The following is a 9,414-nucleotide window of genomic DNA, read 5'->3' on the forward strand; positions in this document are numbered from 1 at the left end:
TGTATACAACATTCTACACTATATTATAGTTAAAGTTATAGTTAAAGCTGGTGATTTTTCCTTTAACCCACTAGCCTGGTCTAAAATCTGATTATAAGTTTGATCAAAGAAAGTGTGGTATTATTTAGAACACACCTAGCCAAGATTAAGCGTACCGAGGAGGCGCAGCCGAGTGCATTACGTAACCAAGAGGCCATCCGAGTGCACCAGCACATGACTTGGCTAGGTGTGTTCTAATGCTGTCACGTGAGCTCTAGCCTCGTGGCAGCTAGATCTAGCTAGCTAGCTAGCTAGAAGTAATAGCAAGTTTTAGTAGGTTCGGAGGAGATACGATCTGGACTGACTGGGCATGTTCTCGACTTATTTCTCCTGCTGACCAACAGCCCACTACTGGATATGCCGATCTGGCTTACTGGATGGGAAACTTTGTGCGCAAACTATATGGCAATGAGTATGATATTCGAAGCACCTTTGATGAAACGGTACGTACATCTTCAAAGCAAGCTGAGCCTATTTATTTCTCCAGACGAAAAAGTGATGCAGTCAAAAACAAGTCGAAACAATAACATTCAACTTAATCTGCTTGTTATTATTATAATTATGATGACATTCAGATTGATAAAAGTGTGCATTAACAAACCAACTTAAAGCACACTTAAGTGCGGATTAATAAGCTGATTGGCTGGAGATCATGTGATCAGCACTAAGTGGAGGTAGAGGAAAACAGAGGGGGAGACACCATGAGACAGTCCAAGTCCAACCACATGCTCCTCTAAGTCTAGCAATATTACATGCGCGTTATGGTACTTATACGTAAAGCTTCATGCACTGTTTGCATAATAATAATCTACTAACCACCATGTTCTACTAACCGCATAAAATAATTAATTGTATGGCTTGAAATAATACCACGAGACTGATCGCTGCTGTATATAGTGTACTTACAATATTTTCTGTTCAGATGTGGCGTCAGCAGATTTTGGTAACACAAGGTCGTTAGAAATTAGAACTGTACACATACGTATATAGCTGGGATATAACACAGGGACATGGAAACCTATCTCTAAACCTATTTCTACGTCATGTAACGGGTGACATTTGTAAGATACCTAGCTAGCCTACTCAATACCCTGACGATCAGGAGCTTCTCAACGGCAGCACCCATACGGCTTCCCACCCAGCAGTCTCCGATACCATAATCATAGCTCCATCGCTCACGGCAAATATGTCGAGCTAGGAGCTAGGAGACCTCCCACCAGCAAGAGGACTGAGCCCTCAACCTTAGCCAACGGTGCATCGGAACTGGCACAGACCAGAAAGGTACCCAATTATATGCCGCGGTTGTTCTCACGAAACAGCCCAGCCGTGCCCCAAAATTCCAATGGCCATCGTGGATCGCATACGACCACAACTTTAGGGAGGAAGCAGCAGCAACAGGACAGCTTGACTGGTCAAAAATTGATGCCGGAATAATTCCTTATGGTGGTGTCGAGTCACTCTTGCCCCTGCACAATACCCCAGCAAAAGCGTCGCTCAGCGTTTCCAGCTCCACCCCCACCCCCAAAGCGGCCACGGCCGGCAGGGTTCCCATGCAGGGACGGCCAATTCCTACATGTACCGTACCCTCGCGAAAATAAGCCCATCTTGAATAAACGCCCATCCCCTCTTTTGCTTCGAAGTTCTTGCACGAGGGTATTTTCACTCGATTATAAGCCCACCCAGAATAAGAATTTGAGCATGCGCAGTAGCTGAATGCCACATGTTCACTATTAATTTTAGTGAAGAAAGGAAGTTTTAGGTAGTAGCTAGTAAGACTATACTCCTTGCTGGACCAAGATCAGACATTATAACTTTCTCTGTATGGATCTGTTTGCCCCCTGAAGATTTTCAGCATCTGTCTACAGTATAAAACAAAAAGTACGGCAATATTTAATATCTAATTTTGAAAGAAATTTTGAACAATCGGATGTGTGCTCGTACCACCTGATATGCCCCATGCCAGAACTGCCACACAATTTAATGATTTTTTGTTTTGTTTGTTTTGTTTTTTTTCTTGTTTTGTTTTGTTCCAGCTGCCCCTGAAAAGGGGTAAGTCTGTCAGCATTAGGATGTATGCCTGCTAGACCTTACTACCTTACTCTATTTTCATATGCTGTAACGCTCTCATAATAATAATAATAATAATAATGTATATGCAGGGAACAAGTAGTCCTATATGCTGAGAAAGGAAAACACAAGTCCAAGAAAGTTATCACACAGGCTAATTTTGCAGGTTACCTTGCCTTGGTTTTTTGAAACAAAGTAACTGATAGCTACTCTGTAGGTCATACTCCTACCATCCTTTGAGAAGTTTCTGCTACATATACATCTAACATCAACGAATATAGAGTCAGAGTCCACTTCTTCATGTTCATTCTCTTGTCATGCTTTAATCATACTCATGCATTAGTGTTGTTGTCAATAAAATGTTCATACTATGTATTAAAATGAAAATACAATAAATTAATAAAGAATTGACATAGAGCAAAGCGATTTGAGGCCGCGGGTGGGCGTATGTTCGAATGAAAACTCGCCGTTCGCGATTAAACGCCCAGTCCCCTAATAATCTTGCAGAAAAGGGTGGGCGTATTTTCGCGAGGGTACGGTATGTGCAAAATGTCGTCAACCAGACCCCAAACCAATGAAACAAGTTACATGTATTTAATCACCATGTAAGTCCGTGTGTGTCTAAGTAAGGCTTGCTGACAGCAAGGGGCCCTAGCCTATAAGTATATACATAATAATTTGTGTGGTATATATACAAAACACATGCATGGGATACGTACCGATACCATTCCCGCAGCTGGCTCAGTTGGAAACCCGTTCGCCACTCACCCCCACCTGCTAGACATCACTAAAATGAGGCAGAACTGAGCCACCACCCAGATAAACAATTCAGTTCGTATGTAGTAAACGGCATAAAAAAAAGGCTCCTTACAAACTACAACCCTCAAGTGGTCAACGACTACCTGCAGCAGGAACTCCTTCATGGCAGGTCCCATACATTCACTGCCAAATCAGCTTTGGTGTTATTCTAAAGAAGTCGAAAATGGCAGCTTATTGTCGACCTCTCATTGCCGACATGGAATTGAATATATCAATACAAGTGTCAGACCGCATCCTCGAGGTACGACATCAAATTAAATCAGCCTACCGTAATTGTTTTAAAAAACGAAATCGATGAGCATCTTTCAGAAGCTCTTATTGATGATCAAGTTTCCATGACTCTGAATTTGCGATGGTCTGCTGGAGAATGGTCGACAGTTACAAAACGTTAATTTGTCATTTATTCAGTATCATGTGTTCCATATAATGCAAATCATATGTGTATGAAAAGTTCTATGTAGCACATCTTTTTTGCGAACTACACAAAACTTCTTTGCCTCCTTTATCGCCGCAAAATATCAATCCATGTAAAGCCCTTAGATCGTGTGCAAATGCCTGTAACTTTAGCTTCTATGTTGCCACCTCTATTTAAGAATATTCAATAATATTTCATGGTAGTGCTGTCCTTCTTTACCCACAGTGTGCAGTTCTGCGTTTGCCCATTTATTAGTGTGCCAGTTTGTTAGGTTTACCATATCCTGCCTGCATACTCGGCTATTTGTTAGTTTTCCATACTCTGCTGTGTGTGCCTGCTGTGTTGAGTGTGATACCGTGGGTTTGCCATACCTTTGACATACTCGGCTGTGTGTTGAGTGTGCGATACCCTGGGTTTGCCATACCCTGCCCTTTGTTGTGTTGACCATACCTTGTTGAGTTCCTTGTTGAGTTGGCCACTGTCGTATATAGCTGAGCTAGGTACGTATAAAGCATTTAATCCTACACCACCCCCTGATTTTCACATTCGCATCGGAATGAAGAGGGGACGGAGGTGTCTAAATTTTGCTGTTAATTTTAAGGTATATACCTGCCGATTCTGGTGGAGTGGAGGTGACACTGGTAACGCTGCTGCTGAACCTGAGCCAGGCTGGATCCCCTCTATGGTAGACATCAGGTGGGGAATTGTCAGGGCGACTACCTCGCCGACCGTTTTACGAACCATCGTTTTACGAACCATCGCCTGGAACTGTGTGACAGTGGTTGGCACAGTAGAAGTAGTAGATGGGACAAATGAGGGGGAGAGAATTGGTAGACGGACGTCTCACAAAGTGAGAGACAGCTTCAACTTTTTTATACGTTCGAGATGAATGATGTCATTGCGGTCTGCTCCGGTCTGCTCCTTGCCATTTAATATGCTATTAAATTCCATTTTATAGCTACGGCGTTAATTCACTGACCGCGGTCACGTTAAAGTGACTTCAAAAAAACAGCTGCGGCGTCAATTCTACAGACAACCTCAGGAAATCCGCGGTGTTAATTCTACTAACCGCGGCGAGACTCCAATTTAGATGACCACCTTTACCTGCATTTTGTAAAGATCGTCAAGAGTTAGGAGTTCAGGAACAACGCTCTCCTTGGTGAGATTCACTGTTTTTTTATGTTTAAAAGAAATTGGCATTTCTATGGTTTATACGATGGGGCCGCTAAGTACATATGAAAGTATGAAAAATCAATGCCTAATACTAAAAAAAATTACGCGTCTCAGAACCGCATCTCAGAACTACCAGTCTCAGGTGAGCAAATTTCACATTTCCGTATCTGAAGTAAATTGTTTACTGTTATGTAGTCGGTTTTGTATCGGATCAGTAACTATTCTGTATTTTCAAATTGTGTCTGAAGCAGATTTCAGCCAATGCTGTTAGTTTTTTTATTGATACACAAGGAGTATCTGATGTGTTAAGAGATCATAAAATAGAGCAGCACATGTAGCAATAAAACAAAGCAAAGCAAAGCAAAATGTCTTCCCCAGATAGCCAGTCGATATTAGATGAGCATGATTATACATAATCATATAGACATGTATAATCTTATAGATCTACTTTATACAATTACTTTTTATTCAACCATTTTGTACCATTTTATGACAGTAATCGTACCCCCCCCCCCCCCCCCGTATGTATATTACCATCCAGGAGCGTTGGGTTAGGACTGGTACACATGTACCATTCAAATGCGGTCCAAAAGTTTCTGAATGGAGCAACACCACCCAAACACAAGGCGATATGCCAGCCAGGAGTGGTAATTATCACATGTTTATGTTGAGTCAACGAAAGCATACAAAATGACACAAATTACAGAAACATGGGTGGAAAGGTGATGACGCCTTCCCACTGGCCTGTCTGTGGATCCCTGTCTGTGGATCTTCTTGAGACCTTCAACCTGCGGGATGATGTCAGGAGGTGTTGCTGGCCAACTTGTTCACTGTGGGCAATCTGTTAAATTGCCACAATGTCACAGGTACGTACTTTACAAATTAACATTCGACTTGTGTTCACACACAACCTCACACTTCTACCACACACACAACACTGCAGTGTGGTATACTGGTGGCAAATGTACTCAGACTAGCATCCCATTCATCTATGTGCCTGGTCCAGAAATTTGAGGGCATCGTCTTGAATGGACAACCAATTGTCAACGAGTATGACTGCCCACTGTTGACCCTAACGGATACGATTACTGGAGTCTACCCTGTTGACATTTTAATTGAAACGTCAATAGCATGAATGTACAGACACTTGTGAATTTGTCAGTAACGGACCGCTCAATGTCCTACAAGTTGAACGAGTCGAACGAGAGACAATTCCAACAAACAGATTTGTATACATGCCAGACTGGACGTACAAAACGATACATAACGATACATAAGTGTACACACATTTTGAATCTGACCTGTTCACCTAATGTTCAGATTCACAAATGATCAGTATATGGGACTTCCGATACACACTGTGCCAGTTCCGATACAGAATGACTGTGATATATTAATCTGTGTAAAACTTTATGATGAAATGAAACACTGGCTTCGGAATCAATCGGCTAGCACAGAAAGTTGTTTGATGTAGCAGCCTCATTTTGGAGTAGTCACTTCTCTAAACTAGCTGAAAATGAAAATGAAAAGGCCGGGAGTGGTACCTTTTAGTAATGAACGTGTGGGTGGTTCATGGCGCGACTGTTGCAATAGGTCCCACTCCTTGCACCAGATCTTAGTACACAGAGTGATGATGTCATATGATTTAACAGGTGGTGGTCCAGTGGAACCTCACATTTAGATACAAAAACGAAGGACTAAGAATAGAGGATGACCCAGAGGATGCTTTAGCTCCCCATCAAGTATGTAGAAAATTAAGTTTGTAGAAAATTAATAATGTCCTTAATTATTACAGGCAAGTCACTCGAATTCAACATACCTCAGAGTATTGGTAAAGAGAGTTTGAAAGCCTTGATATGATGCCCAAAAAATGCGTTACCGCGGCAGACATCATCGAGATGCATGAAAATTTAAGTGCGGGTAGTTTTTGTGTGTTAGTTGTGATTGTGTGATCATAGACCTAATCATGATACCTTTCATTTAAATTGCTAATAGCAAATTATATCATGCTATTATTTCATGCTATTGCTTTTATATTTAGGGGTGCTAGAAGATACCTACTTTTGGTCTTGTATGTTAGCTTCAAGTATTTGAACCATTCGATCGTATGAAAAGCATGAAAACAGTACCAAACATACATGAAGTACATCTCAACTTATTTGGAATCCAGGCCTATGTTCGAAATAATGAAAGCGTTCTTTCAGAGGGCGAAGTAACTTGTTCGCATAGCAGAGTACTTACTTGACGGTGATCTTTAACAGAAACGGCTTTTGGCACACGTGGGCGGCAACGGGTATTCTGTAATTGTTAGAGACAAAAGTAACCTCCTAGCTACATGCTACTTGACAGTAGCTTTTTTTAACACGAGTTATCCTCATATTTCCTCGATTTGGAGTCTAGCTTCGAATGTGTGCGAAGGCTTGACACTCAATCCTCAAGCCAATACAGATTGAATGGCCTATAATTGTGCTGCTTGGTCACAGTAATTATCAGTGTGCAAAATACCGTCCATTGGTCCATTGTACACAGCATGCGTCCAGTGTTATGCACTTGTCCCCCGATAGGTGGGGATTAGACTTGCTACCTGATGCGCATATTTGATCTATATTTGATCACTAAATTCAAACATCACGTGGCTCAGGCTCTATGTTTTAAAAAAGCCGAAGCGAATTGAGCGAATAATTCGATGCTGGCGATAGCTGTTCGAGCTATCTCAATATGAATGAAAGCCGTTATTGACAATCAATGATGGGCTGTTGATCTATGAGCCTAGTCTCGAACCTTTCAGTGTTTAAAGTTGGGGAGGGCGTGGCCAGACTACTATGAGCCCCCTTGCAAAAAAACCATTGATTAATCATAATCGAACACCACTAGCTAGGATTACTGTGGACTGATTCAAAGTCAACAGAGCGGACTGAGATTTACAGAGGAAACCGGTTCAAACTGGAAGTGAATAACAAAATCAATAAAGCATGGATTACACTATTCCTCCTCCTTTCTCATCCTACAGGCGCCTACCTGGAGCTGAAGGAAACACGGCAGCAACTAGTAGTGCTGGGAACGTAACCGTAGCACAAAAGGTTGTGCTGCCCCTGCTGGTAGTGGACCAAGTCTCTTGGGAGTTATCATCACACAACTGGAAGAGCGAACTAGACGACAGACTCAGAGCAAACCACAAGTGCAAACCCCAGGTTCTGTACAGCCAGGCCAGTACCACACACCAGTACCACAGGAGAAGGTCGATAATGAACTCCGTAGACTGGAATCGGATAATTCTCAGAACCTGGTATTGAAACAAAATGGGTCCATTCACCTATGTGGTGATTACAACTATGTGGTGATTACAAACTCACTGTCAACAGGGAAAAGTTTTCAAAATTGGATATATGACCGTCAACACACATAACCGACTACTGCGCACCGGCCCTGGGACATCCCCTCGACAATGGTATGGAAAAACCGAAGAAGAGCATCTACGAAACCTGGAGGCAGACGAAGGGCGTCCACAAAGAAAACCAAAGCTAGGCCCCAAAACTGCAGGACATCAGGTTCGAGCGTTCGGTAAACTAGAACGCTAAACTATTATGGGAAGTTCTTGGACCACTTGTCAACTCCATTGTATCGACTGATGAAGAAACACGCCGGCATGGGACCTTCGAATTAGTCAAATCACAACTGGAACACTATGATCCAGCGAAGCGACTGTCGCCAACCGATGCATCACCTTATGGGGTGGGTGCAGTTCTGTCCCACGTCTCAATGATGTGGAGAAGATCCGTCACTTTTCGATTTGTTCGGACCACAAGCCGCTACCCAAGGAAATGGCGTCAGCAAGATTACGACGGTGGGCGCTTATTCTCAGCGCTTACCAACCAGCCTCTACCGACGACACCAGAACCAGCCACAGTTCCGCACGAAGACACTCACCAGTCACCGCTGAACTGTCAAGGGTCAGATGGTAATAACAGTACCAACAAAGGAAAGTCTGATGTGTACTCGGGTATAGATGACTGCCACCCAGGTATCACCAGGCTGGTGGCCCGTGAAATCACTAACGTTCCTACACCCTTGGGAGTGGCCAAAGATCGAGGCCCTGGTCTAGAATTCAGATAGATTCGTTTCAAGGAAATACAACACTCCTAGTGATAATCTCCAAATGGATTGAGCCTCAACTGATTTTCTTGGACAACGAAACATCCGAAAACCTTTATAGAACACAATGGAATTCGACATCGCACTACTTCGGCGCCCTACTACCCGGTTACTAACGGCTTGGCCGAACGAGCAGCAAGACGGGTTTGAGAAAGACATGGAGTCTGTAGTACCGCAATACACCTCATGGAGTAACCCCAGCTGAACTGTTGTTGGGAAGGAAGCCCAGGATGCATCCCGATTTGTCGATTAGAAGGCAGAGACTGTGTACGCCAAGTTAATGGTTGCCCGGAGAAATCTCGAAGGTACTAGTTCTTATCTGAGACAATCAGAAGACATGTTGAGGTTCGACTGGATGGTGCTGGTGGGGAATCATTGGGGGTCAAAAAATGTTGGTGGATACTGACAAGATATCTTTTTGTCGGTTCAATTGCCATTGGACGCCTAGCACTTTTGTGACTCCTGGTCACTCTTGTATACGACGTTACAACGCTAGTCTGAGTTTCGAATACGAGGGCATCAACATAATTATATATGACAGAAATTTCTTGATGTTTACGTCACTCCATGTGAGTTGCATAGACACACGCGACACCAAACTGTTCCTCCTCAACGGGCCGCCCTCGCCAGCAGTAGAATTCTTTCCAGTCAAGTAGATTCCTATAACTGGATCTCGTATTCACTTCCCTTTTCATAATTATAACGTGTGGCTGACACGACGTGCACGAGCTACAAATAGAGAATAAAAT

At 43.0% G+C, this 9,414-nt stretch overlaps 1 long non-coding RNA gene across 1 annotated transcript; it reads left to right on the forward strand.

Moving 5' to 3' along the window:
* The first annotated feature begins 5,023 nt into the window (after positions 1–5,023).
* LOC135332209 (uncharacterized) lies at positions 5,024–6,272 on the forward strand. The gene is made up of 3 exons (XR_010393165.1): positions 5,024–5,160; positions 5,220–5,379; positions 5,457–6,272. It is a non-coding gene; the product is annotated as an uncharacterized LOC135332209 (long non-coding RNA).
* The last annotated feature ends 3,142 nt before the right edge of the window (positions 6,273–9,414 follow it).

Source organism: Halichondria panicea, chromosome 2, assembly GCF_963675165.1.
Source record: "Halichondria panicea chromosome 2, odHalPani1.1, whole genome shotgun sequence".
NCBI lineage: Eukaryota > Metazoa > Porifera > Demospongiae > Suberitida > Halichondriidae > Halichondria > Halichondria panicea.